This window comes from Sus scrofa, chromosome X (genome assembly GCF_054392235.1).
Source record: "Sus scrofa isolate SSC_HxYL_T2T_F1_AM1 chromosome X, Sscrofa_HxYL_maternal_Yorkshire_Landrace_v2.0, whole genome shotgun sequence".
Classification (NCBI taxonomy): domain Eukaryota; kingdom Metazoa; phylum Chordata; class Mammalia; order Artiodactyla; family Suidae; genus Sus; species Sus scrofa.
Window position 1 is genome coordinate 63233073 of NC_139401.1, and position 27012 is coordinate 63260084.

Sequence of the window (27012 nt, forward strand, 5' to 3'; positions counted from 1 at the left end):
TCTGTATCTATTGATAATCATATGGTTTTTATTCTTCATTCTGTTAATATAGTCTATCACATTTATTTATTTGCAGATATTGAAGAATGCTTGCATTCCTGGGATAAATCCCACATGATCATGGTGTTTGAACCATTAAATGTGTTGTTGGATTTAGTTTCCTTATATTTGTTTAGGATTTTGCATTTACCTTCATTAGCTATATTGCCTTGAAATTTTCTTTTTTCTGTTTTATCATTGTGTAGTTTTTGGTATCAGGGTAATTGTTTCCTCATCGAATGAGCTTGGCAAATTTCCTTTCTCTGCAATTTTTGGGAATAGTTTCAGAAGGTCAGGTGTTAACTCTTCACTAAATGTTTGATAGAATTTGCCTGTGAAGTCATATATTTTGTTGGAATTTTTTTAATAATCCAATATGAAAATTTTATTTCTATCATGATCTTTGCATTTCCATATTTTATTACTACAAGCCTCCTACCAATACATCTGATGTGGCAAAAACAGCACTTCTGCAATGTAGTTTTTTCTTTTTTTAGAGTAGTGGGTTTTTAATTTTTTATTCATATATATTTTTTTCTACTGTACAGCATGGTGACCCAGTTACACTTACATGTATACATTCTTTTTCTCACATTACATGTTCCAGCGTAAGTGACTAGACAGAGTTCCCAGTGCTACACAGCATTTTTAATCACAATTTCAATTACAGTACCTGGGATTAGTCTATTCAGATCTTCTATTCCCTCCTTCTTCAGTCTTGGAAGTTCATACATTTATGAAAATTTATCCATTTTTTCTAGGTTGTACATTTTATTGACATATAGTTGCTTGTAGTAGTCTCTAATGTTACTTTATATTTCTGGCTTTATTTTATCAATTTTCTTTATCTTTTTTTCTTTATCATTTCAAAAAACCAACTTTTTTTTCTTTTTTGCTGTTTAGGGCTGCACCCACAGCATATGGAAATTTCTAGGCTCCTCCACCACAGCTCATGGCAACTCTGGATCCCAGGACCACTGAATGAGAGCAGGGATTTAACCTGCATCCTCATGGATACTAATCAGATTCATTTCCACTGTGCCACAATGGGAACTCCCAAAGAAACAACTTCTTAAATTTAATTTAATTTTATTTTTATGACCCCACTTCACACCACATGGAAGTCCCCAGGCCAGGGACTGAACCCAATTTACAGCTGTGACTGGAGCTGCAGCTGTGGCAATGCCATATACTTAACCCTCTGCCCTAGGCTGAGGATCAAACCCATATCTCTGCAATGATCCAAGCCACTGCAATTGGATTTTTAACACATTGCACCATTGTGTAAAGTACAAACACAGCTTTTAGTTTCATTAATAATTTTTATTGTTTTCGTCATCTCTACTTCATCTATTTCTTCTCTAATCTTTATGATTTCTTTCCTTCTACTAACTGGCTTTTGTTTGTTCTTTCTTCAGTTGCTTTAAGTGTAGTATTAAATTGCTTATTTGTGGTTTTTCTTGATTCCTGAGTTAAGATTGTATTACTATAATATAAACTTCTGTCTTGGAACCTCTTTTGCTGCTTCCTGTAAGTGTTGGATTGTGGTGTCTCCATTGCGATTTATTTGTAGGTATTTTTTGATTTCCTTTTTGATTTTTTTCAGTGATCTATTGGTTTTTTAGTAGCCTGTTATTTAGCTTCCATTTGCATATGTTTTTAAATTATTTTGATTTATAATCTCACAGTTGTGTGGTCAGAAAAGATGTTTGATATGATTTCAGTTTTCTTAAATCTATTGAGACTTGATTTGTGGCCTAAGACGTGATCTATCCTGAAGAAAGTTCCACGTACACTTGAGAAGGTGTATTTTGCTGCTTTTAGATGCAATTTTCTATAAATATCAATTGTCTATTTGCTCTAATGTGTCATTTAAGGACTGTGTTTCTTGTTGATTTTCTTTCTGCATATTTTGCCCATTGATAAAAATTGGTGTTGAAGCCTCCTGTTATTACTATGTTTCTGTCTGTTTCTCTTTTTATACCTATTAGCATTTACCTTATATATTGAGGTGATCCTATATCAGCTGCATATATATTTACAATTGTTCTATCTTCTTCTTGGATGGATCCCTAGATCATTATGTAGTGTCTTTTTTTTCCTTGTTTCTTATCCTGCTGGCTGTGTGTGTGTGTGTGTGTGTGTGTGTGTGATTTAATGTCTTTTGATATCTATATGCTATCACTTTATCATGTTTTTTGTGTAATTATTACACAATTTTCTTTTGTGGTTACTATGAGGCTTATATAAATTATATTAAATTTAGAGCACTCTATATTGAACACAACTTCAAGAGATACCATAAATTCTACACTATTATTTCTCCTCCACCTCACATTTTAGGTTATTTATATTGTAATTTAGATGCTTTTTATATTGTATAACAAAAATAGAATATCACACTTATGGTTATTTTGGCTACGTTCATATTACCTATTTTTAAACTAGAATTGTAAATAAATTACATACCGCTATTACTATACTGTAAAAACAAACAATTATTATGTATTGACCATTACCAGTGAGATTTATGCTACCCTTAATTTTTTTCTGATGTTAATTAATGTTCTTTTCTCCCATTTAAAGAACTTCCTTTAGCATTTCTTGAAAGACAAGTTTGTTGGTAATTAAATGCCTTCAGCTTTTGTTTATTTGGGAAAGACTTTATCCCTCCTTCCTTTCTGTAGGATTACTTCATTGGGTATATAATTCTTGGTTGATAATTATTTTCTTCAAAATTTTGGATGTCGTCCATTCTTTCTTGGCCTGAAAAGTTTCTGTTAAAAAATTTGATAATTGTCTTCTGGGAGTTCCTTCTATGTAACTATTCTTTTTGGTGATAATCTATATGGGAAAATAACCTGAAAAAGAATGGATAAGTGTATTTGTCTACATGTATAACTGAATAACTTTGTTGTATAGCAGAAATCAACACAATATTGTAAATAACTATACTTCAATAAAACTTTAAAAAATGAACAAAAATTCTCTTTTCTCCTGAAGCTTTTAAAATTAGTTGTTTATGATTGTTGACAATTTAATTCATAAATGTCTCATTGTATTCCTATTTGGGTTCAACCTATTTGAGATCTTTGTGCTTCATGGGTCTGGATGCCCATCTCACTCCCTGTGTTTGGAAAGTTTTCAGCCAATCTTGCACTCTATGTTTTTTCTCCCCTTTCTCTTTCTCATCTCCTGGAACTGCCATAATATAAATATTGTTTCTTTTCATTGTGTTCCATAATTCCCATAGCATTTATTTATTCTTTCTCACTCATATTTTCTTTTAACTTTTCTGACTGGGTAATTTCTAATGTCCTATCCTCCAGGTTGCTGATTCCCTCCTCTGCATGTTGAACTCCTATTGAAACTCTATTGAATTCTTCAATTCACTTTAATTTATTTCTTAACTCTAAGATTTCTGGTGTGTGTTTGTGTGTATGTGTTTTATGGTTGCTATTGTTGTATTGAACTTATTATTTTGTTCATGCATCGTTTTCCTAATTTCTTTTAATTTATATCCATGTTTTGTTGTAAGTCACTAAATTTTCTTAAGAGAATTATTCTGAATTCTTTGGCAGTTCATAGATCTCCATTTGTTTAGGGTCAGTTGTTGAAGCTTTCTTAGTTTCCTTTATTAATGTTAGATTTACCTCAATTTTTGTTGCTCTTGAGTCATTTACAAAAGCATATACATTTTTACTGAAGTATATTTGTTTTACAATGTTGTGCTAATTTCTTTGTACAGTAAAATGATTCATTTATACATATATATATATATATATATACACATATATACACTCTTTTAATAATCATTTACATTATGGTTCCTTATAAGACATTCAATGTATTTCTCTGTATGATACAGTAAGACTTTGTTGTTTATCTCCTCTGTGTATAATAGCTTAAATCTGCTAATCCCAAAGTCGAACTCCATCCCTCCATCAACTCCCTCCCTCGTGGAACCACAGGTCTGTTCTTCTTGTCCATGAGTATTTTTCTGTTTTGTTGATAAGTTTATTTGTGTTATATTTTAGATTACACATATATGTTATGTCATATCAGATTTGTCTTTCTGACTTTCTTAGTATGAGAATCTCTCATTGCATCCATTTATCTGTGAATGGCATATTTCATTCTTTTTATGGCTTAGTGGCATTCCATTGTGATATGTACTATATCTACTTAGCCATTCATCAGTTGATGACATCTAGGTTGTTTCCATGTCCAGGCTATTGTAAATAGTGCTGCTATGAACATAGTGGTACATGTGTCTTTTTAAATTAGTTTTTGTCTGGATATATGCCCAGGAGTTGGATTGCTGAATCATATGGTAGTTCTATATTTAGCTTTCTGAGGAACCTCCATACTGTTTTCCAGAGTGGCTATATGAACTGACATTCCCACCAACAGAAAATTGGGAGGATTCCCTTTTCTACACATCCTCTCAAGAATTTTTTATTTTTATACTTTTTAATTATGGCCATTTTGACTAGTGTGTGGTGGTACCTCATTATATTTTTGATTAAGTATCTATATTTTAAAGTAATTAAGCTTCTTCTCCAGATTTTATAGGTTTGCTTCTTCACCAATCTGCTCAGTTTGAGTTTCTGTGTGTCTGCCAGTAGATAAGACTTCTGGCTATGTTTCCTACCCAAGTGAGGCTAAAATGTGGACTTCATGATTGCCTGGATTCTCTGGTCAGGCTTATTAGGCAGTCAGGTAGGTACTATATTCAGTAGTAGATAGGGCTTTTTTTTTTGTCTTTTTGCCTTTTCTAGGGCTTCTCCCATGGCATATGGAGGTTCCCAAGCTAGGGGTCTAATCAGAGCCATAGCTGCTGGCCTATGCCAGAGCCACAGCAATGCAGGATCTGAACCGCATCTGCAACCTACACCACAACTCTCGGCAACGCCAGGTCCTTAACCCACTAAGCAATGCCAGGGACCAAACCTGCAACCTCATGGTTCCTAGTCAGATTCATTAACCACTGTGCCAAAACCAGAACTCATAGATTGGGCTATTAATTAGCTTCCTTAACCCCCCAAAAAAGAAACAACAGAATGAGGCCCAGGCCCTGTGCAGCTCATTGTTTGAGGACTTGAATTCAACCAGAATATACACTGAATTCCCTGACCAGGTAAGGACACTAATTTTGCTCAAGGGAAGTCATGACCTATACTCTCTGTTTCAGCACCACTGTAGATAGGCCTGCTGAATGGGCTACACAGCTTCCTCTGTGCTAAGTTCCCTGGATGGACTGGCAGAAGACTGTATTCAGCAATTAGCAGGGCTATGAATCAGATTCCCTGCCCAGGCCTAGCAGAAAAAGAAGATCTAGAGCTAGTAATGGTTTTGTTGTCCTAACTCAAGTTAACCCACAATCCATGTATCCTGATCAAACAGAGCCCCTGTCTTGGCTTTACAAACTATCAGATTTGTTTCTCTTTTCTAGGCTCAAGCAACAATGAGCTGCACAGCTTTCTGGAGTTTTGCCAGCCTTCCTGGACAGATGGTGCTGGGAGGCACTGTCCACAGCATGTGGGGCTATGCTTCAGCCCCCTTGCTTGGGCAGGAAAAGGATGGACTGCTCCAGGAAATTCTCATTTTCCCAAACAGACTTTCCAGTTCAGAAGGGCTGGAAGCTACCCTGTGATTTAGCTATAAATTAACAAACTTGCCTGTGTTTAGCATGAGAATTCTTCAAATGTGGTCCTGGCTTTGCTCTAGAGGCAATTAGCTCTGCCTTCCCAATAATACTTAGTATATTATGACTACTATGAGAAGAGTGACAGGAATCTTCCAACTAGGAACAGTTACAGATACAAAGCACTGTTTGTCTGCCACAGGGGTTGTTGAGAAAGCACATATAAAGCCTGATTAAGACTGGACCAGAAAAACAGAGAACTTCTCTGTTTCCACCATAAACCTAGCAACCAGTAACAAGCAGCATCAGTCTACCACTAGTTAAGGAATAAGATCATGGAGATAAAACCTGTGGCACAAGCATACACGGATGGCTGAAAGATATGGGAGAAGCAGGAACAAGATATAACCTTCAACACTTGGGACCCACTTTAAGGACACAATGATAATATCATGCCACTTCAGAAGAATTTGGAGCCTGTATTACACTGACAATATTGCCAACAGGAGCAAGACTCAAACCGAAAGTCCTTCATGAACTGACTCAAAATGTCACAATAACAAGCAGATAAGAGAAGACATATACTCATTTTCAGGCATAAATATTTCTTGTATAAGTGCCTTCTATTCCTCTATTTATTATGCATGACATTCAATCAAAAATTTTGAGATACATGGAGTTCCCGTCGTGGCGCAGTGGTTAATGAATCCTACTAGGAACCATGAGGTTGCGGGTTCGGTCCCTGGCCTTGCTCAGTGGGTTAATGATCCAGCGTTGCCGTGAGCTGTGGTGTAGGTTGCAGACGCGGCTCGGATCCCGAGTTGCTGTGGCTCTGGCATAGGCCGGTGGCTACAGCTCTGATTCGACCCCTAGCCTGGGAACCTCCATATGCCACGGGAGCGGCCCAAGAAATAGCAACAACAACAACAACAGCAAAAGACAAAAGACAAAAAGACAAAAAAAAATTTTGAGATGCACAAGAAATAAGAAAAATAATCGTAACTGAAATCTAATATCCAGCACAAATGAACATCTCCACAGAAAAGAAAATCATGGACTTGGAGAATATACTTGTGGCTGCCCAACGGGAGAGGGAGGGAGTGGGAGAGATCGGGAGCTTGGAGTTATCAGATACAACTTAGAATAGATTTACAAGGAGATCCTACTGAGTAACATCGAGAACTATGTCTAGATACTCATATTGCAACAGAACAAAGGGTGGGGGGAAAAATGTATACATGTAAGAATAACTTGATCCCCATGCTGTACAGTGGGAAAAGAGAAAAAAAAAGAAAAAAAAAGAAAAATAAAATTCATTACTTTTTCTTTATACCAAGCTCTTGGATTGGAAGAACCAATATTGCCAAATGACTATACCAACCAAGGCAATCTACAGATTCAATGAAATCCCTATAAAAGTACCAAAGACATTCTTAACATAACAGGAACAGAACATTTTTTAAAATTTGTATGCAAACATAAAAGACCCTAAATAGCCAAAGCCATACTTAAAAAGAAAAAATGGAAATGGAGAAATCAGGCCCCCTGACTCTGGACAATACTGCAAAGATACAGTTATCAAATAAATATGGTACTGGCACAAAAACAGAAATATAGATCAATGGAACAGGAAAAAAAGCCCAGAAAAAAAAAACCAAATGCCTATGGTCAACTAATCTGAGCCAAGAACATAGAGTGGAAGAAACATAGTCTCTTCAACAAGTGGTGCGGTGAAAACTACAAAGCTACATATAAAGGAATGAAATTAGAACACTCTCTAACACCATTCAAAAAATAAACTCAAAATGGATTAAAGACCTAAGCATAAGGCCAGATACTATAAAAAAAATAGCAGAAAGCATAATCAGAAGGCTCTTAGACATAAATCACAGCAACATCTTGTTCGATCCAACTCCTAAAATAAGGTCAATAAAAGCAAAAATAAACCAATGGGGCCTAATTTAACTCAAAGGCTTTTGCACAGAAAAGGAAACCATGGAAAACACTAAAAGATAACATACAAAATGGGAGAGCATCTTTGCAAAAGCTGCAACCAAATAGGACCTAATCTCCAAAATATACAAACAATTCATACAACTCAACAATAAAACAAACAAACAACCCAATTTAAAAACAGACAAAAGACCTAAATAGATATTTTTCCAAAGAAGATATACAGGTGGCCAACAGGCACATTTTTAAAAATGCTCAACATCACTAATTATTAGAGAAATGCGAATCAAAACTACCATGAGGTACCACCTCATACCAGTCAGAATGGCCATCATTAACAAGTAAACATATACCAAATGCTGGAGAGGGTATGAAAAACGGGTACCCTCATTTACTATTGGTGGGAATGTAAATTGGTACAACCACTATGGAAAGTAGCATGGGGGTACCTCAGAAAACAAAATATAGTACTACCATAGGAACCAGCAATCCCACTCCTGGACATATATCCAGACAAAACATTCATTCAAAAAGATACAACCTATATTCATTGCAGCAGTATTCACAATAGCCAAGACATGGTAACAACCTAAATGTCCATTGATAGATGAATGGATCAAGAAGATGTTGTACATATATACAGTGGAATACTAATCAGCCATGAAAAATGACAAAATGCCATTTGCAGCAACATGGATGCAACTAGTGATTCTCATTCTAAATGAAGTATGTCAGAAAGAGAAATACAAATACCATATATTATCACGGATTTGTGTGATCTAAAATACGCCACTGACAATCCTTTATAGAAAATAGAAACAGATCACAGACAAGAAGAGTAGACTTGCCAGGGGGAGAGGAGAGGGAGTGGGATGCATGGGGAATTGGGGGTTGGTGGATGCAGATTGTTATATTAGAAATTATTGCAAAATTGGGTCCTACAGTACAGCACAGGGAACTTTGTATAACTGAGTCAAATTGCTATACAACAGACATTGAAGAAATATTGAAAATCAACTATATTTTAATGAAAAAAGATTAAATACAATAAACAGAACCAGATACAGGAAAGACCAAGGTGTTAGAATATTCAAAAAGGAATTTGAAAATAGCAGATTAATATGTTAAATAATCTGTGGAAAAGTAAAACTACAAGCATGAACAGATTTAATTCAGCAGAGAGATGGACATGATAAGGAGTCAAATGTGACTATGACCCAGTGTCTTTCCTATTAAATGCAACTATAAATATTTAAGAGAATGCATGGGCCAGCTATATGAAAAACATGAAGATATTAACAGCAACAGATAGATTGGAGGAGAGCAGAAGTGGTGGGTTTACTTTCTTTTTTATGTCTAGTATGGCCAAACATGTATTAAAAAGCAGCCAAAATCTGTAAGTATATACCAGGTATGGAATAAAACTTTCAAAAGTTTTTCCTTACTCTTCTGAGGAGGGAAATTAAAAGAACTTTAAAGATTAGAGAAGGTAGGTTAAATGCAGTTTTTTTTTTAATTTATCTATTCTTTCCCATCCTAGGTTTCCATGTCTCAGTACAGTAGCAGCCACATTGGCATATTGACAAACAGTGGTGGCTAGGCAGGTGCCTAGAACTCAGAGGGAAAATAACCACTATTCTGGACCAGATGAGCTATGATCCATAGACCAACAGGCAAATCATTTTTCTTTCTCTCTCCTCCCATTGCTTGGACCTAAAAGAAAACAATATCACTGTGACTGTAAGGAGGTGTTGTGGCAGTGAACTTGAAAGATTAAGAGAAATCACTGAGAGGAGGGAGAGGAAAAGAGCAGTTCTATATGATTTTGTATGAACTTCTGGAGTCACCACTCAATTGTGCATGCATGTATGTGACCATAACAGTGTGTCTCAGGCTTTGAGACTTGAACTACAAGAGTAGACCACCACCCGGGTCACATACTTGACTGATTCAAATTCAAATTCAAAAACTTTGCAAACTGAGATCAAAACCATAACTTGTTGAATGTAGGTTGGAATTTGTAGTCTGGGTATAACACAGTAGATTGCCTACTTTAAAAAAAAAATCCTGAACAATAAACCAAGATTTTCCTTGGAATTTTAAAAAACATACTGTTTCATAATATAAGATTCAAAATCCTCAGGATATAATCCAAAATTACTTGTCAGACACACATATACACACACATGAAAATAACTCACAAGAAAAAGGATAATTTAAAAATGCCAACTCTGACATAACAAATGGTGGAATTATCAGACAAAAAATTTAAAGTAAATTAAACAACGAATATTCTAAAAAGTAAAGATGAATGCACTTTAAAGGCATGAAAAAATATGAAGGTGCAGAAAATATGTAGAAAATGTAGAGAACACACAGAAATTTTATAACTGAAAGAAAAAACTAAGATAACTGTGTGGAATAAATTTAAGAATAGAGATAAGAGAGGAAAGATAAAAATACAGAAAACCAATGAAATAAAAAGTGGGTTCTTTGAAAAGATTAATGAAATTTGGAGCATGGTACTGGTAAAAGAACAGATCAAAAGAATAAAGAAATAAACCCAAAGAAGTAAGGCTACTTGATTTAAAATTATTGTGATAGTATATACATCTTTATGCCTGCCTATTACAGATTTTATTCAGTAGATATGGAGTGGAGTTTGGGAATTTATATTTTGGGAATTGTTTGGATGATCTCCCAATCCACACCCCACAGAGAACCATTGAGAAAAGATACCAAAGATGACTAGAGACAAGGAGGAATTCATGTTTGAGAAACATATAAACAGGAACAAATGCAGATTTTGCAGGAAATGGATAAACCCTCATCGTGTTATAGTATAAAATATATGGTAGTGGGGTGGAATCAAGGTGAAATTAAAATATGTGGAAATTAAACTGGAAAGAAAAGTTGGTATAATACTTTGAATCATATGCTATGTGATGAAATTTTGCATTTATTCTATAGGCAGCCAGGAACTATTGGAAATTTTGGAGCAAGGATGTAAGAATTCATTTGTTTATTAATTAATTCAAGAAATATTTACTCAGTGTCTACTGTGTATGGTAGCACTTGTAGGCACAGGGTATGCAAAGCAGACATTATGGAGAAAGGATAGGAACTGGGAAAGAATGTTGTCTAGAATACTCATTTAGAGATTATTGAGGTAGTTCTAAAAGAGATATTGTGTAGGATGAAGATAAAGTCCTGAATTAAGGTAGTAGAAAATGGGATTTAGAGGAGGACTGGATGAACTAATTTGAGGAGGAAGTGAAAAGGAATAAAAATCCAGAAGAATGGCTAATTTAAAACATGGAAATTCCAAGTGTTGACAAAGACGAGAAGCAACTGTAACTCATACAAAATGATATCACTTTGGGAAACAAAGTTTCTTATAAAGGTAAACATACTCCTATCCTATGACGACATAATTCCCCCCCAAGGTATTCACCACAGGAAAATGAAAACATATGTCCATATAAAAAATTGTATAGGGATATTTATAGTAGCTTTATTCATACTAGCCCCAAACTGGAAACAACCAAATGTTCATGAACAAGAGAAAGATTTAAAAATATATAATGAATACATTTAAATATATTTTTCAGCAATGAATGCAATACAAACTACACAAAATAAAATGGTTTAACCTCAAAAACATCGCATTGAGCAAAACTCATATACAATATAGTACACACTGTATGATTTCATCAATACAAAGCACTAAAACAAACAAAATACATCAATAGCAATAAACATTGGAATAGTATTTGCCTTGGATTTTCATAAGGATCGACTAGAAAAGAGACAGAAAAGACATTCTGTGATGATGGAATGTTCAGGATCTTGAATGAGATGATGGTTAAGTAAATGCATACAGTCGCCAAAAGCCATGTAATTTTACACCTAAATCCTACAATTTATTGTACCAAATTGTGCACAATAAAATGATTTTTGAATAAGAATATTAATTCTGAGGAAAAATTATCCAAATCCAGATTTTTATTGAACTATAACAATGAAACCATCTGTCATTCAGGAACTAGTTCTCAGCATGGACAATGTGCAAAACATATCTAGGGGGGAAAACTGTTTCTGTACCCTCTTAGACTTAGCATATGAGGCCTTTTAATAAATAGATAAATAAATAAATAAATAAATAACTTGTGCATTACATAATTTAGTAAGAAAAAGTTACTTTAAGTTATTACTGTCAAGAAAGAGAACACAAGTCCATGATTTTCTTTTCTGTGGAAAGGTTCATTTGTGCTAGATATTAGATTCCAGTTATGTGATATCATATGGTATTTGTCTTTCTCTTTCCGACTTATTTCACTCAGTGTGAGAGTCACTAGTTCCATCCATGTTGATGCAAATGGCATTATGTCATTCTTTTTTATGGCTGAGTAGTATTCCATTGTGTATATATACCACATCTTCCTAATCCAATCATCTGTCGATGGACAATTGGGTTGTTTCCATGTCTTGGCTATTGTGAATAGTGCTGCAATGAACATGTGGGTGCACATGTCTTTGCAAGGAAAGATATATGCCCAAGAGTGGTATTGTTGGGTCATATGGCAGTGCTATGTATAGATTTCTAAGGTACCTTCATACTGTTCTCCATAGTGGCTGTACCAGCTTACATCCCCACCAAAAATACAGGAGGGTTCCCTTTTCTCCAAACCCTCTCCAGCATTTGTTATTTGTGGACTTATACTTGATGGCCATTCTGACTGGTGGGAGGTGGTATCTCATGGTAGTTTTGATTTGCATTTCTCTAATAATCAGGGATGTTGAGCATTGTTTCATGTGCTTGTTGACCATCTGTATATATTCCCTGGAGAATGGTCTATTCAGGTCCTTTGCCCATCTGTCCATTGGGTTGTTGGCTTTTTTGCTGTTGCGTTGTATAAGTTGATTGTGTATTTTAGAGATTAGGCCGTTGTCAGTTGTACCATTTGAAACTATTTTCTCTCATTCTGTAAGTTGTATTTTTGTTGTCTTTTTGGGTTCTTTTGCTGTGCAAAATCTTTTCAGTTTGATTAAGTCCCATTTGTTTATCTTTGCTTTGATTTCTGTTGTTTTGGGAGACTAACCTGAGAAAACATTTGTAAGATTGATGTCAGAGAATGTTTTCCGTATGTTCTCCCCCAGGATTTTGATGGTGTCTTGTTTTAATTAAGCCTTTAAGCAATTTTGAATTTATTTGCATGCATGGTGTGAGGGAAAAGAAAATCATGGACTTGGAGAATATACTTGTTTTTGCCATGGGTGAAGGGGAGGGAGTTGGATATATTGGGAGCTCGGGGTTAATAGATGCAGACTATTGCCTTTGGAATGGAATAGCAATGAGATCCTGCTGTGTAGCACTGGGAACTATGTCTAGTCATTTATGATGGATCATTATAATGTGAGAAAATAATGTATGCATGTATGTGTAACTGGGTCACCATGCTGTACAGGAGAAAAAAATGTATTGGGGAAATAACAATTGAATACAATTAAAAATAAATAAGTTAATAAAAAAACACAAATTATGTATACTTTTAATTACAACAATGTAATTAGTAATTTTGCTGAAATGCAGGCAAGAAAATACATTTTATAAAATAAACATAATTTCTGAAAAAAGAAGATAGCCTTTGCTGTATAGTAGAAAATTGACAGAACATTGTAAACCAACTATAATGAAAAAAAATAAAGATCTTTTAAAATAGGTAAAAAAAGAAGATAAAAAGCTTCTTTTTGAGCATCCTGGTGAGATATGGTGCCAGGGAAGTCCAGGAGAAAGAGATGAGCATCAGTCATTTCCATTTTGAAGATTTCATACCAATTTAGCCTAATCAATAATGGAGATATCCTTAAGGCTGATATTCAACTGATCTATACCTATAAGGCCAGGATTTCTCAACCTCAAAAATATTGACATTTTTGAGCTAAGTAATTATTTCCTGTGTGTATGGGCATTCAGTGAAGTTTGGGGCACAGCATTGAGGCTTCCCTCCTGTGCATTGTAAGTTGTTTAGCTGTATCCCTGACTTCTACCTTCTAGATGCCAACATCACTGCCTTATTTTCAATGACAAATGTCTCTAGACTTTGCCAAATATCTCTTGTTGGAGAAAATCACACTCAGGTGAGAACCACAGTTGTATGTCTATATCAATTGTTAAAATATTTAAACACTTTAATACTAATTGCTAAATAGTTACCCCATGCCTCTCTCAAAACTATTCCCCACTGCCCTTAATTCCTCAGTACCTATCCCAGCTCTCTTCACCATAGAGTATTACCTGACACAGGAGGGTGCTTCTAGGACCTTGCTCCAGTCCATTCAGACTAATCATTGTTTTTGCTATATAGGTTGTCAATAATTTTTGTTATCAATTTAAAGTTCTTCAAATAAACACAGTTATTTTTAATATATTTATCTCCATGTATGAATTCTAGCTCTTTCCATAAATCATCTCTCCTGTTAATATTAATTCCTTTCATGTATTTTTAGAGAACCATGTGGTCTATTTGCTGTGTCTCATTATTAAGTGTGTCTGAAGAAAACATAGCTCCTTTAATCTTTTCCTGCCAATCAGTCCCTCCAGAATCGTCAATCATGTCTACAGCTTCTCTCTGACTTCCTTCCCTATGTCCTCTTCATTCTGAGCCTCTGATGGCCTTGCACTGACTCGGACATCCTAGGTGCCATCTCATCAAAGTCACGTAGTTCCATGACACAGTGTCTTTCAGAACACTCCTGGAAATAACAGTGGCCCATTTAAGTTACATATCATATTACAAAACCATATCTAATATGATAAAAGCTCATCCTCACATACACCTTGTTATCCAATCTTACACAGAACCACATTTCACATGTCTGAAGCCAAAAATAATATATGATGGTGGACAGTGTGTCACTTCCAGGAAGTATTCCCAAACTGACCAGAAAAGAGCTAACCACTTGCCCTTATCTTACCTTGCCTGGACTTGAATTACAAATAGCTTTTCTTCTCAGCCTTCCATTAATTATATACCCCCTCAACACACACACACACACACACACACACACACACACACACCTTGCAACCCCTAAGATGTGCTTCCTATGATTGTTCAATATGTAAACACATCCCTGTCTAGGAACCTTCTTCACATTGGAACTTACCCAAGTGTCTTCCAATTACTTTCACTTAAACTACAAGAATATGTCATTTATTTCAAGGATTCTAGTATAAATGTGTCAATAAATATTTTTTATATGAGAAAGTCTAAGAAAGAGAGAAATAAAGAAAGAAAGAAAAAGAAAAAGAAGAAATCTTCATCTTATCTTTATATTTACTCTTAGGGGCATCCTAGATCCTGAGCATACTTAAATGTGCAGATTCCTGGGCCTTTTGACCTAGGCTAGGGAAGTTTGAACATGAGGCAAGTAATTCCTAGCATCAAATGAATCCCCAGCTCTTACTACCAGTCTCCATTCTATTCAGAATGAGGCAATAAGAACCAATTAAAGGACTGATCCTGGTTCCATCTAGATAAGAGTGGAAGAGGATCATCTTGTGGATGGGTTTATCATGAAAACTTATACTTGGATTAACTACCACTGAAAATGAACAAGACCCAGTAGGCCCTCTCAGATCATATAATGAAGAGAGAAGTGTAATCCTTGAAAAAGCAGCTAGCTGTAGTGAAAATAGTCCGAGCATTGGATCAGAGAGATACAAGATCAAATGCTGTGTTGGCTATTTAGTAGCTATGTAAATATGAACATGTTGCTTAACCTCTCTGAGCCTTGGTTTCTTCATTTATAAAATTGTGCTAATAATAACTTACTCACAGAGTCATTGTGCTTATTAAATAAGACTATGTTTATAAAGCACCTAGTATGGTTCCTCAAACATTTTAATCACTCAATATATGGTAACTATTATTACTATATCCTAGATAGTGGTATATTCTGCTTACTCAAATCAAACAGGAGTTTCATTATGCTGGAATCATGGTGCCTGGGGAAAGATGACAATTCCTACTTCTTTCACCAGCACTGTATTTTGCTTAGGAACAGGAAAAAATTCTAAGTCATCCTTAGGACAACCCAATGTGTGTCTTTCTGCTGCTGAAGAACACAGTTTCTCACAGAAATGGAAGGACTGAGAGTTGAAAATAAGTTACCGGGATAATAAATGCTTTTAATCCCTTAATTTTGCCTGAGGAAGAAAAGGTCAAGCAGTGACATCACAACAACATATCAGTATAAAATTTTTGAGGAAGTGACATGCTCTTCAGCAAGTCAGCTGGGACATGAAAAGAGTCAGCAAGCACACAGTGAAAAGAACACAATAATTGACTAGTCAAAAGAAACTAGGTTTGAGACCTGGAGCTGCAAAATTTTTGGCAATGACTTTATCCCAAAGGACCTTAGTTAGCTCAGTTTTCAAATGTAAGATTGGACAAGATAGCTATAAGAAATGTTATATCTGTGCATTATTTTAATATAAAGCCTCTCATGTAATTCTAATATCTCCTTCTAGATCTAACTTCCTATTATTCTAAAAAGAAATGATGCTAAATGAAGGTAGAAAGAATCAATACACAGGCAGGGATGGCATTCAGTATATGGAATCCATTGGGTTAAGCAGAGGCTGATGTGAAATATCCTCACCAAAGGGGATGAAAGACATGTAGGTCTGAACCGTCAAGGTGAATAATGCTCTGAGGTGTAGACAAAATTACTCTAGCAAGTTCTCCTGGCCAAGGGCCTCCATGAATTCCATAATTCTTTTAAAGATTAGGTCTCAGTTCCCAAGGACTGAGAGGTAAGAGCCTAGAATGAGAAATCCTCTTGCTTGTGAGTTAAGGCACGTAAGCAGGCTACCCTAAGACATGACATTTCCTAAATGCTGTAATATGTCATCCACTCAGGCCTCACCAGCACCAGAGATAATGTCAGCAGGAGACTGCTCCTCAAGTCCTCCCCACAAGGAAACAGGTGAAGCTATCACAAAATATCTGAACTCTATTCACTTAAGAGAAATGGCCTTGTTCTGAGTGAGCTTTCCCTAACATATTCTCATATCTTTCTTAATCTTTCCTTCTCTCAACAATGCCAGCCAAGCCTAAGGAAAGAGAAGCAACAGGGGGATCAGACAGTAAGGTCTTGAGCATCAGAACTAGGTCACTTTTCAGAGACGTGTTGCAGAAGACCCTTTCCATCTATTTATGACCTGGACAGGGAGGGCACATTGGACATTAGCAGGACTGGAGATCCAAAATATTAACCAAAGTCAAGGCCTAATTTACTTTCTCCCTCGCTAATGTGACTGCTTTCTGCTTGCCTATTCACAGTTCTGTGGAGGGACTCAAGGCAGCATCAAAGGATAAATAACAACATGTGTTCAATTTGAGCTCAACTTTCCTGGAAATACTTTAAGTAGATTCTGCCAGAGGGATATTCTAATGATTCAGCCCAATCCAGATATGAGAACTCCAGAGAAGAAAAAAGGAGAAGCTTAAACTGGGGTTTGCCTCATTCTTCTTCTTTCTCATTTTGATATACAGGCACAAATCCTAAATTTCCAGGGTTGGTAGAAGGACTCAATAAGACAACAGATGTAAATAATTTTCCTTGCCTGGGGCATGATAGGGGCTCAATGAATATTTATTCTCTCCTCTACTCATTGAACAAGGCAGACATTGTGCATAGTTTCCAATAAAGAAGGAGAGTTTTATAATTGCTATAGCATTAAAATTAGAATCGGTCTTAGAATTATACCTAGAATAATGTCTCATACCAAATAGGCGCTCAATACTTATATGTGGGTTGACTTACTGACCTAGGTTCTACTCTTAACTTACGTAATCTTGGGCAAGTCACTTATATCTCCAGGCTTCAATTTTCTTATCTGAAAAATTATGACAATAATTCATGCCAAAATTACTCTACAAAACTCTTCAGGGCCACATTATAAAATTCATATGGGAGTTGTGCACACTTTCTAGGAGTAATTATTGTTGCATTTAGAGAATATATGTCAAATAATTTCCCTAAAAGATGGTATAAACTTCAGATATACTGACTTAACTAGGATTATATAGAGGGAGAGGAGAAGGAAAGGACAGCAAGGATGGTACAACATATGCAAATCAATCAACATCATACAAGACATTAACAAAAGAAAAGTAAAAAATCATATGATCATCTCAATAGACGCAGAAAAAGCATTTGACAAAGTCCAACATCCATCCATGATCAAGACCCTCGCCAAAGTGGGTATAGAGGGAACATTCCTGAATATAATCAAAGCCATTTATGATAAACCCACAGCAAATATAATACTCAATGGGGAAAAACTGAAAGCCTTCTCACTCAAATCTGGAACAAGACAGGGATGCCCACTCTCACCACTGCTCTTCAACATAGTTTTGGAAGTCCTAGCCACAGCAATTAGACAAAAAAAAGAAATGAAAGGCATCCATATAGGAAGAGAAGAGATCAAACTGTCACTGTATGCAGATGACATGATACTATACCTAGAAAACCCTAAGGACTCAACCCCAAAACTCCTTGAACTGATTAATAAATTCAGCAAAGTAGCAGGATATAAGATGAACATTCAGAAGTCAGTTGCATTTCTGTATACCAGCAATGAAACATTAGAAAAGGAATAAAAAAATACGATACCTTTTAAAATTGCACCTCACAAAATCAAATACCTCGGAATACACCTGACCAAGGAGATAAAGGACCTATATGCCGAGAACTATAAAATTTTAATCAAAGAAATCAAAGAAGATGTAAAGAAATGGAAAGATATTCCATGTTCCTGGATTGGGAAAATCAATATTGTAAAAATGGCCATCCTACCCAAAGCAATCTACAGATTCAATGCAATCCCTATCAAATTACCCATGACATTTTTCACAGAACTAGAACAAACAATCCAAACATTTATATGGAACCACAAAAGACCCAGAATCGCCAAAGCAATCCTGAGAAACAAAAACCAAGCAGGAGGCAAAACTCTCCCAGACGTCAAGAAATATTACAAAGCCACAGTCATCAAAACAGTGTGGTACTGGTATCAAAACAGACAGACAGACCAATGGAACAGAATAGAGAATCCGGAAATTAACCCTGACACCTATGCTCCATTAATCTTTGACAAGGGAGGCAAAAACATCAAATGGGAAAAGGAAAGTCTATTCAGCAAGCATTGCTGGGAAACCTGGACAGCTGCATGCAAAAAAATGAAACTAGAACACACCCGCACACCATGCACAAAAATAAACTCCAAATGGCTGAAAGACCTAAATATACGACAGGACACCACCAAACTCTGAGAAGAAAACATAGGCAAAACACTCTCTGATATCAACATCATGAATATTTTCTCAGGTCCGTCTCCCAAAGCAATAGAAATTAGAGCAAAAATAAACCCATGGGACCTCATCAAACTGAAAAGCTTTTGCACAGCAAAGGAAACCAAAAAGAAAACAAAAAGACAACTTTCAGAATGGGAGAAAATAGTTTCAAATGATGCAACCAACAAGGGCTTAATCTCTAGAATATATAAACAACATATACAACCCAACAGCAAAAAAGCCAATCAAGCAATGGAAAAATGGGCAAAAGACCTAAATAGACATTTCTCCAAAGAAGATATACAGATGGCCAACAAACACATGAAAAAATGCTCAACATCACTGATCATAAGAGAAATGCAAATCAAAAGTACCATGAGATACCACCTCATACCAGTCCCAATGGCCATCGTTAATAAATCCACAAATAACAAGTGCTGGAGGGGCTGTGGAGAAAAGTGCAGAACCCTCCTGCACTGTTGGTGGGAATGAAAACTGGCACAGCCACTATGGAGAACAGTTTGGAGATACCTTAGACATCTATACATAGAACTTCCATATGACCCTGCAATCCCACTCTTGGGCATCTATCCGGACAAAACTCTACTTAAAAGAGTCACATGAACCCGCATGTTCATTGCAGCCCTATTCACAATAGCCAGGACATGGAAACAACCCAAATGTCCATCGACTGAGGATTGGATTCGGAAGAGGTGGTATATATACACAATGGAATACTACTCAACCATAAAAAAGAAAAACCTAATGCCATTTGCAGCAACATGGATGGAACTAGAGAATCTCATACTGAGTGAAATGAGCTAGAAAGACAAAGACAAATACCATACGATATCACTTATAACTGGAATCTAATATCCAGCACAAATGAAAGAAAATCATGGACTTGGAGAAAAGACTTGTGGCTGCCTGATGGGAGGGGGAGAGAGTGGGAGGGATGGGGAGCTTGGGCTTATCAGACACAATTTAGAATAGATTTACAAGGAGATCCTGCTGAGTAGCATTGAGAACTTTGTCTAGATACTCATGTTGCAACAGAACAAAGGGTGGGGGAAAAATATAATTGTAATGTATACATGTAAGGATAACTTGATCCCCTTGCTGTACAGTGGGGAAGTAAAAAAATAAAAGAAATTAAAAAAAATTAAAAAAAGATAGGACAGCCAGGAAAAGTTAATCAATGACAATCTGAAGTTTTTAACTTATCAATTTCATTAAAAAGGTAATGGAGGAGACTTGTATTTTACTAAGGATAAAAAGTAATCCCAAATAGAGATATGCCCTTCTCCTTCCTCATGAGAAGTTTTCCTCAAACATTAGAGTAAATGTAGCACAGTGGCAATAGCACATATTCTATAAATAGATGTCCTAAATTGAAATCTAAGTCCTGTCTTATACCTTATATGTTATCCTGGGCAAGTTACTGGACTTTCTGTAACTTTGTTTCTTTATCTGAAGTTATTTCTCCTGTCTTGCAAAGGATCCTATTTCTGGCTGCTCTCAAAAAAAAGTGTCATCCTCAGAACTAGAGATGTAATTGGAGAGCAAAATCAAAGATCAAGGAGAGAGGAGAAGTAGAAAGTAATGCATCAAACCAGGACAGGTCAGCAGCATTACATACGATAGTTTTCCACTTTAAAAAGCTCTACCTCAGGCCTTAAATTGAACCCTATCTCACAGCCAACAACACAGAACACAATACACCTTGGAAATCATCATTCTAATGTTTCATCACATTATTTGACAAACAAGGAAAATGGGCCCACTGAACATAAACCTAGTGATTAAACAGCAAAGCTGGGATGCATTTCACTCTAATTTGCTGTGCACCCATGCTATCTCAGGCACTTTATTATCTTCTTGAATTTTTTATTTTATTTTCAGGATAGCCCTTTAAGGTAGGTATTAGATGTAAAGGCAAATAGATCCACTTTTTACAGATGAACAACTGAGACTCGAAGATTATTAGAGATAAAGCCTCAGGCCACTCAATCATCATACACATTTCCTCCTTTCCAGAGATATATGCTCTCTGCCACATCTTAATGTGTCAAAGAGGAAAGAATATTGAGAGAAGTGACCAGGTGAGCTTTTTCCATGAGCATCTGTAGAAGACAATCTTATAGAAAGCCCCTGAAATTCATAGCTGTGAACTATATCACTGAGAAGGCTCTCATTTGCACCCTCTCTTATCTAATGCATGTGCAGCAGACTGTCAGAATTGTTTCTATGACTAGCACAAACCATGCTTACACCCTAGTTCAGCAGTTCTCAGGTATGTTCCAAGGGGAAACTGCATCAGAATCACCTGAGAAGCTTATAAAACATACAAATTCTTGTGCACATCCCATATCTACTGAATATGAATTTCACTGGGTGTGGTGGTGAGGAAAGAGAGACTAAGAATCTGTATATTTAAAAACTGTACCAATTGCTCTAATGAATATTAAAGTGTGACAGCCATTCCTTTAGAATATAATCTCTGCTACCTTTCTCAAGCAATGACTGAGTAGATGAAGTGGAAATGCAATTATTTAATAATATATGAAATATTTACTGATAATATAAACTAGGTTCTGTTAAATACATAAGACATCGTCCCTACTCTAAAGGGGCTCATGGTCTAAGTTGGTGAGAGACATAATGAAAATATAGTGGGATAAGTGCTAAGGCAGTGGTTTGCACAAAGATAAAGGTGACCTAAACTTACATAGATGGAATTAAGTAATGCTTCCTGGAGGAATATGCCTGAGATTCTCTTAAATAATGAGTAGGAGAGAATTAAGGCATATGAACAAAATGTTCCAGGCAGAGAGATAAGCTGTAAAGTTCTAAAACTGATATTTAGTCTGATCAGATAATAGACTATGCCTGTAACATTAACAAAAAATTGTGGCAATTATTTCTATTATCCTGACTAGTACCATATAACCAGTGTCAGAAAGAAGAGTAACCTTAAGAAATCAAGAGACCCTAGGTTGGACTCTCGGCTCTGCCACTTTGATAATTCTTGACCTTGAACAAAACATTTTTCTCTTGTCCTCAATATGCACATCTGTAAGGCAATATTTCATTCCTTAATTCAACAAATATATACTGATCACCTGTTAAATATCGGGCTTTGTGCTAGGTGCTGAAGAGACAGTGATAAACAATAAAGGCCAGTAGTGGTGAAGTCAAACAAGTTACAAAACAAAGTATGATGATTACTCTAAAAGAAAGGGATTTGAGGAATAGATGGCAGTATGTTACAATGGGCACAACATTGATTTCATCCAATGAGGAAACTGGATATAAAAATCTTCTAAAGCCATCAGTATGCAAATGAAAAATATTCCATTAAATGTATCTGTTAGAAGTATGGAGGAGAGCTGAAGCATCACACATCTCAACCTTTTAAACCCATACACTCTACATGTATCTTAACTCTTGGTTGTCTCCATATCAAGATAATTTTGTAGTAATTTACTTTTGGGAAGTATTTCAAATATATTTCTTCAAATTATACACATCCTGTCTATTGAGATTCACCCCCTACTATAAAGAATTCCTAATATCATAATACTCTTCTTAGGGGAAATATAAATGAAATCCTGACACAAGCTCTTGGACCAAGGATATAGAATCATAATTCTAATACAGGTGCTCCTGGGAGAAAAATCTTTTACCCTTTTTGGGCCTCAGTTTCCCCATCCATAAATGTGAATTAAGCTCTACCACATGATGTCCTGTGTTTTTTACAGCACTGCCTTTTCGTAAAGGCCTTTGCTTCAAGTGGCATGGTGAATGGTGTATTACAGCTACATGTATGAAAGGGTAAGATATCCACTATCTGTGCTAAGTAAGAGGGGCATCAGTCCAGGACTGGCCTCTGCTTTGGAATTTTCAGGCAAGCCCAAAATGTTTGCAATTGATTAATCAGTGAACCTCATGCTAGTTTTCTCTATGGTAATCCAAGAAGGGAGAAAGAAAGGAAGCTTGTCTCTAGGCATGTTCTCTTGTATCATGTCCATCATAACTCAGATGACTTGACCTAACAGAAAACTTCAAAGGGCCATCACATACAGAACAAGTCAGTTTAGCAATGCTGAGTGTGCATACCAGGGATCTGAGAACACAGAGGAATGAAAACTATTGGGCATTTGATTCTCACTCTGTGCTAAGTTCTTCACAGAAACAGGTTTGGTTAACTTTTTTTCATAAATCAGAACTTGGAAAGATTAATTTGATCATTTACTCAGCAGTTATTCATTCAGCATCTGCTATTTTCCAGACACAGTTTTGATTACTGAAAATATAATAGTGAACAACTCAGACATCCCTTCAATCACAAATATATAGCAGAAAAAGAAAATAAATAACAAAACACATAAGCAAATAATTAAATGTTAAATATCAATAAAAATACAGGGGAAAATGAAGTAATGAACATGAAGTAAGCCAGGGGTAGATTACATGGTTTGATTGGGAAAGGTCTCTCTAGGGAGAGAATGTTGAAGTTGAGACTTGAAAATATAAAGCAAAATCAGTCATGCTAAGAGTTCCAGAAATGAGGAATTTGAAGTTCACAGGCCCTAAGGTAGAAAGGAGTTTTTGTATATAAGGATCAGAAGGAATACAAGTACATCTGGAGAGATCTCAGCGAAGGGGAGAGCATTTTGAAATGCAGTCAAAGCATAGGCAATTCAGGACTTTGTGAGCTAATATAAAGACCATGGCTTTTATAACCAAAGCAAAGGTTGAAATGCCACTATAAGGTTTTAAACAGAGATGTGCTAGGTTCTGAATTCCATTTATGAGAAGTCACACTGAAAGTAAGTGGTGGAGCTAGAATTCAAAGTCAGATATTCCTCTCTTTAAGCATTCTCAGGTCCTATCTCAAAAAGGCATTGCCTAACTCAAGACATGCCCCAGGAGAGAGACCAAGCAGAATGCTTTGTTGACAAGAATTAAAGGAGCAAATAGACTCTTTATTTACCTAGATTGGGAAGGCTTCTTGGGTTGTATATGTGTGTATATGTGTATTAAGGATGTAGGGGGAAGGATATAAGAAGTTTCTAAATAAAAAAAAGAGGCTGAGGAGACTAAGAGAAGCATAAAGGCCAGTTTGAAAGAAAACAATCAGGCTTCAAATTCCTGATCTGCCAATCACTAGCTATGTGACGTTTGGCTTCTTTGCACATAATCTCAGTGTTATCAGCAGTTAAATGGAAATAATAATTTCAACCATATGTCAGAATGCTTTAAGGGTCGTTTGAGAAAATATATGAATAATTCCAGTGCAGAGCTTTTCCCACTGGAGGTATTTAGAGTGTGTTAATTACATTGGCCTGCAAAGTTTTAAAGAAGAGAAGACAGATAAGACTGGAAAGAGAAGTTGTAGACAAGCAAGGGTACTTTCATTCCCAGGTGCAGTCAGGCCGAACCTCTTTCTGATAGGACATGTGACAAGATTTTTCAACACTGGTCTTCCTAGCATAGCTGAGGTACTTGTACAAGGGATAGAAGTCCTTCTCAGGACTTTTCTTTGCATGGTACACATTCTGCACAGCAGCAACCTCACCTGGTTGTTAAGGACAAAATTCAGAGACTGAGTTGGATCCAAACATCTCGGTTAAAATGCAGGTTATGATGACCCTGGGTAATAAGAGTTGCCATTTTCTGAACATCTCCGCTGGGCCAGGTTTTGAAACCCATTATTACTATTAAACTTCTGTGTTTGGTTTATTTCATTTAGCTTAATGTCCTTAAAATTCATCCATATTGTCCCAAATGGCAACTCAATAGCAAAAATAAATAAATAACCTCACTAAAAAATGAGATGAGGGAGTTCCTGTTGTGGCTCAGTAGGTTATGAACCCGACTGGTATCCATGAGGATGCAGGTTTGATTCCTGGCCTCACTCAGTGCACTAAAGATCCAGCATTGCCATAAGCTGTGGTGTAGGTCACAGATGTGGCTTGGATCCATGTTGCTGTGGCTGTGGCTTAGGTGGACACCTTCAGCTCTGATACAACCCCAGCCTGTGAACTTCTATATGCCACAGGTGTGGCCCTGAAAAAAGAAAGAGAGAGAGACAAAGAGAGACAGAGAGAGATGTGGACTTGAGTAAATATTTCTCAAAATTAAAAAAATACATACAAATGACCAACAGGTATATGAAAATGTGCTCAACATCACTAATTATCAGAGAAATGCAAATCAATCCACAATACTATATCACTTCCTACCTGTTATTTTGGTTGTTATAAAAAAGACAAGTGATAACAAGTATCAGAAACAATATGCAGAAAACTCTTTTTCACTCTTTATGAGAATATAAATTTGTACACCCATTATGGAAAATTATATAAAGGTTCCTCAAAAAGTTAAAAATATAACTACTATATGATATAACAATGCCACTAATTGGTGTATATTTTCAGGAAAGGAAATCAGTATTTAGAGGAGGTATGTAAACCCCCATATTTGTTGTGCCATTTTTCACAGTAACCAAGATAAAGAAACAGCCTGTGTTTCTGTTAATGGATGAATGGATAAAGAAAATAATATCTATATCTATATCTATATATATTCTATCTATAGCTATAAATATAGAAATTACATATATAAACACATAGATTATTTTCAGACTTAATTATCTTCTCATGTAGAACTCTAATAAATAAAATAGATAAGAGGATAAACAGAGAAGAAAAAAGAAACAAATTTGTGAACATATGGGAATTTAATCAGTGATAAAGGTAACATTCCAAATGACTGTAAATAATAATTAATAGGCTATTTAATAAAGATACTTGAACATTTACCTATTAACTTGGGGGGGGGCTTAGATATGTACAGAGTACAACATGCACTAAGATAAATAGTTGGATTAAAGATGAGAAAATAACTGGGGTAAAGAAAAAAATATAAAAAATCCTGGAAGAAAAATAAAGAAGAAGAGTATTATAATCTTGGAGTGGGACAATCTTCATAAAAAACATGAAAACCTAAGGGACAACATTTGAAACAATAAATTTGACTACATAAACATTAAAACCAGAATTTCAAAAACAAGCAACAAACCAAAGACTCAAATTTCAATTATTCACAGAGAAATAATTAATATCTGGTAATAGGCATAGAGAGATTAGGAATTAGAAAATGTGATGAAAAAAGATAAATCTCAACTGAAATACCAAAAAAACCATAAGGGAATACCACGAACAATTATGTACCAATAAATTGGGCAACCTAGAAGAAGTGGACAATTTTCTAGAAATATAGATCCCACCAAAACTGAATCAAGAAGAAACAAATAATTTGAACAGGTCAATCACTAGAAGTGAAATTGACTGTATAATTTAAAAAATCCCTACAAACAAAAGTCCAGGAACAGAAAGCTTCATAGGCAAATTCTAACAAACATACAAAGAAGAGTATACACTTGTCCCTCTTAAAATCTTCCAAAAGATTGAAGAGGAGGGAACAGTCCCAAAGATATTCTGTGAAGCCATGATCACCCTAATACAAAAAACAAAGATTCAACTAAAAAAGAAACTATCAAGCCACTATCTTTGATGATATAAATGCAAAAAATTTCAGCAAAATTTTAGCAAACTGAATTTAACAACACATAAAAAAAGGTCATAAACCATGACCAAGTCAAGTTCATCCCAAGTTCACAAGGATGATTCAGTTAAAAACCACACAATCATTTCAATAGATGCAGAAAAGTTATTTGACAAACTTCAAAACCATTCATAAAAACTCTTATCAAATTTGGTATAAAAGGAGCATATATCAACACATTAAAAGCCATTTAAAACAACCTTGGAGCAAATATAATATTCAATAGAGAAAAGCTGAAAGTCTTCCCACTAAAATTTTTACTCACTATAGTATTAAGTTCTGACACAGCATCAGACAAGAAAATAATAAAAGATATCCAAATTTAAATGGAAGAGGTGAAATTGTCACTCTATGCAGATAACATGATACTATGTATAG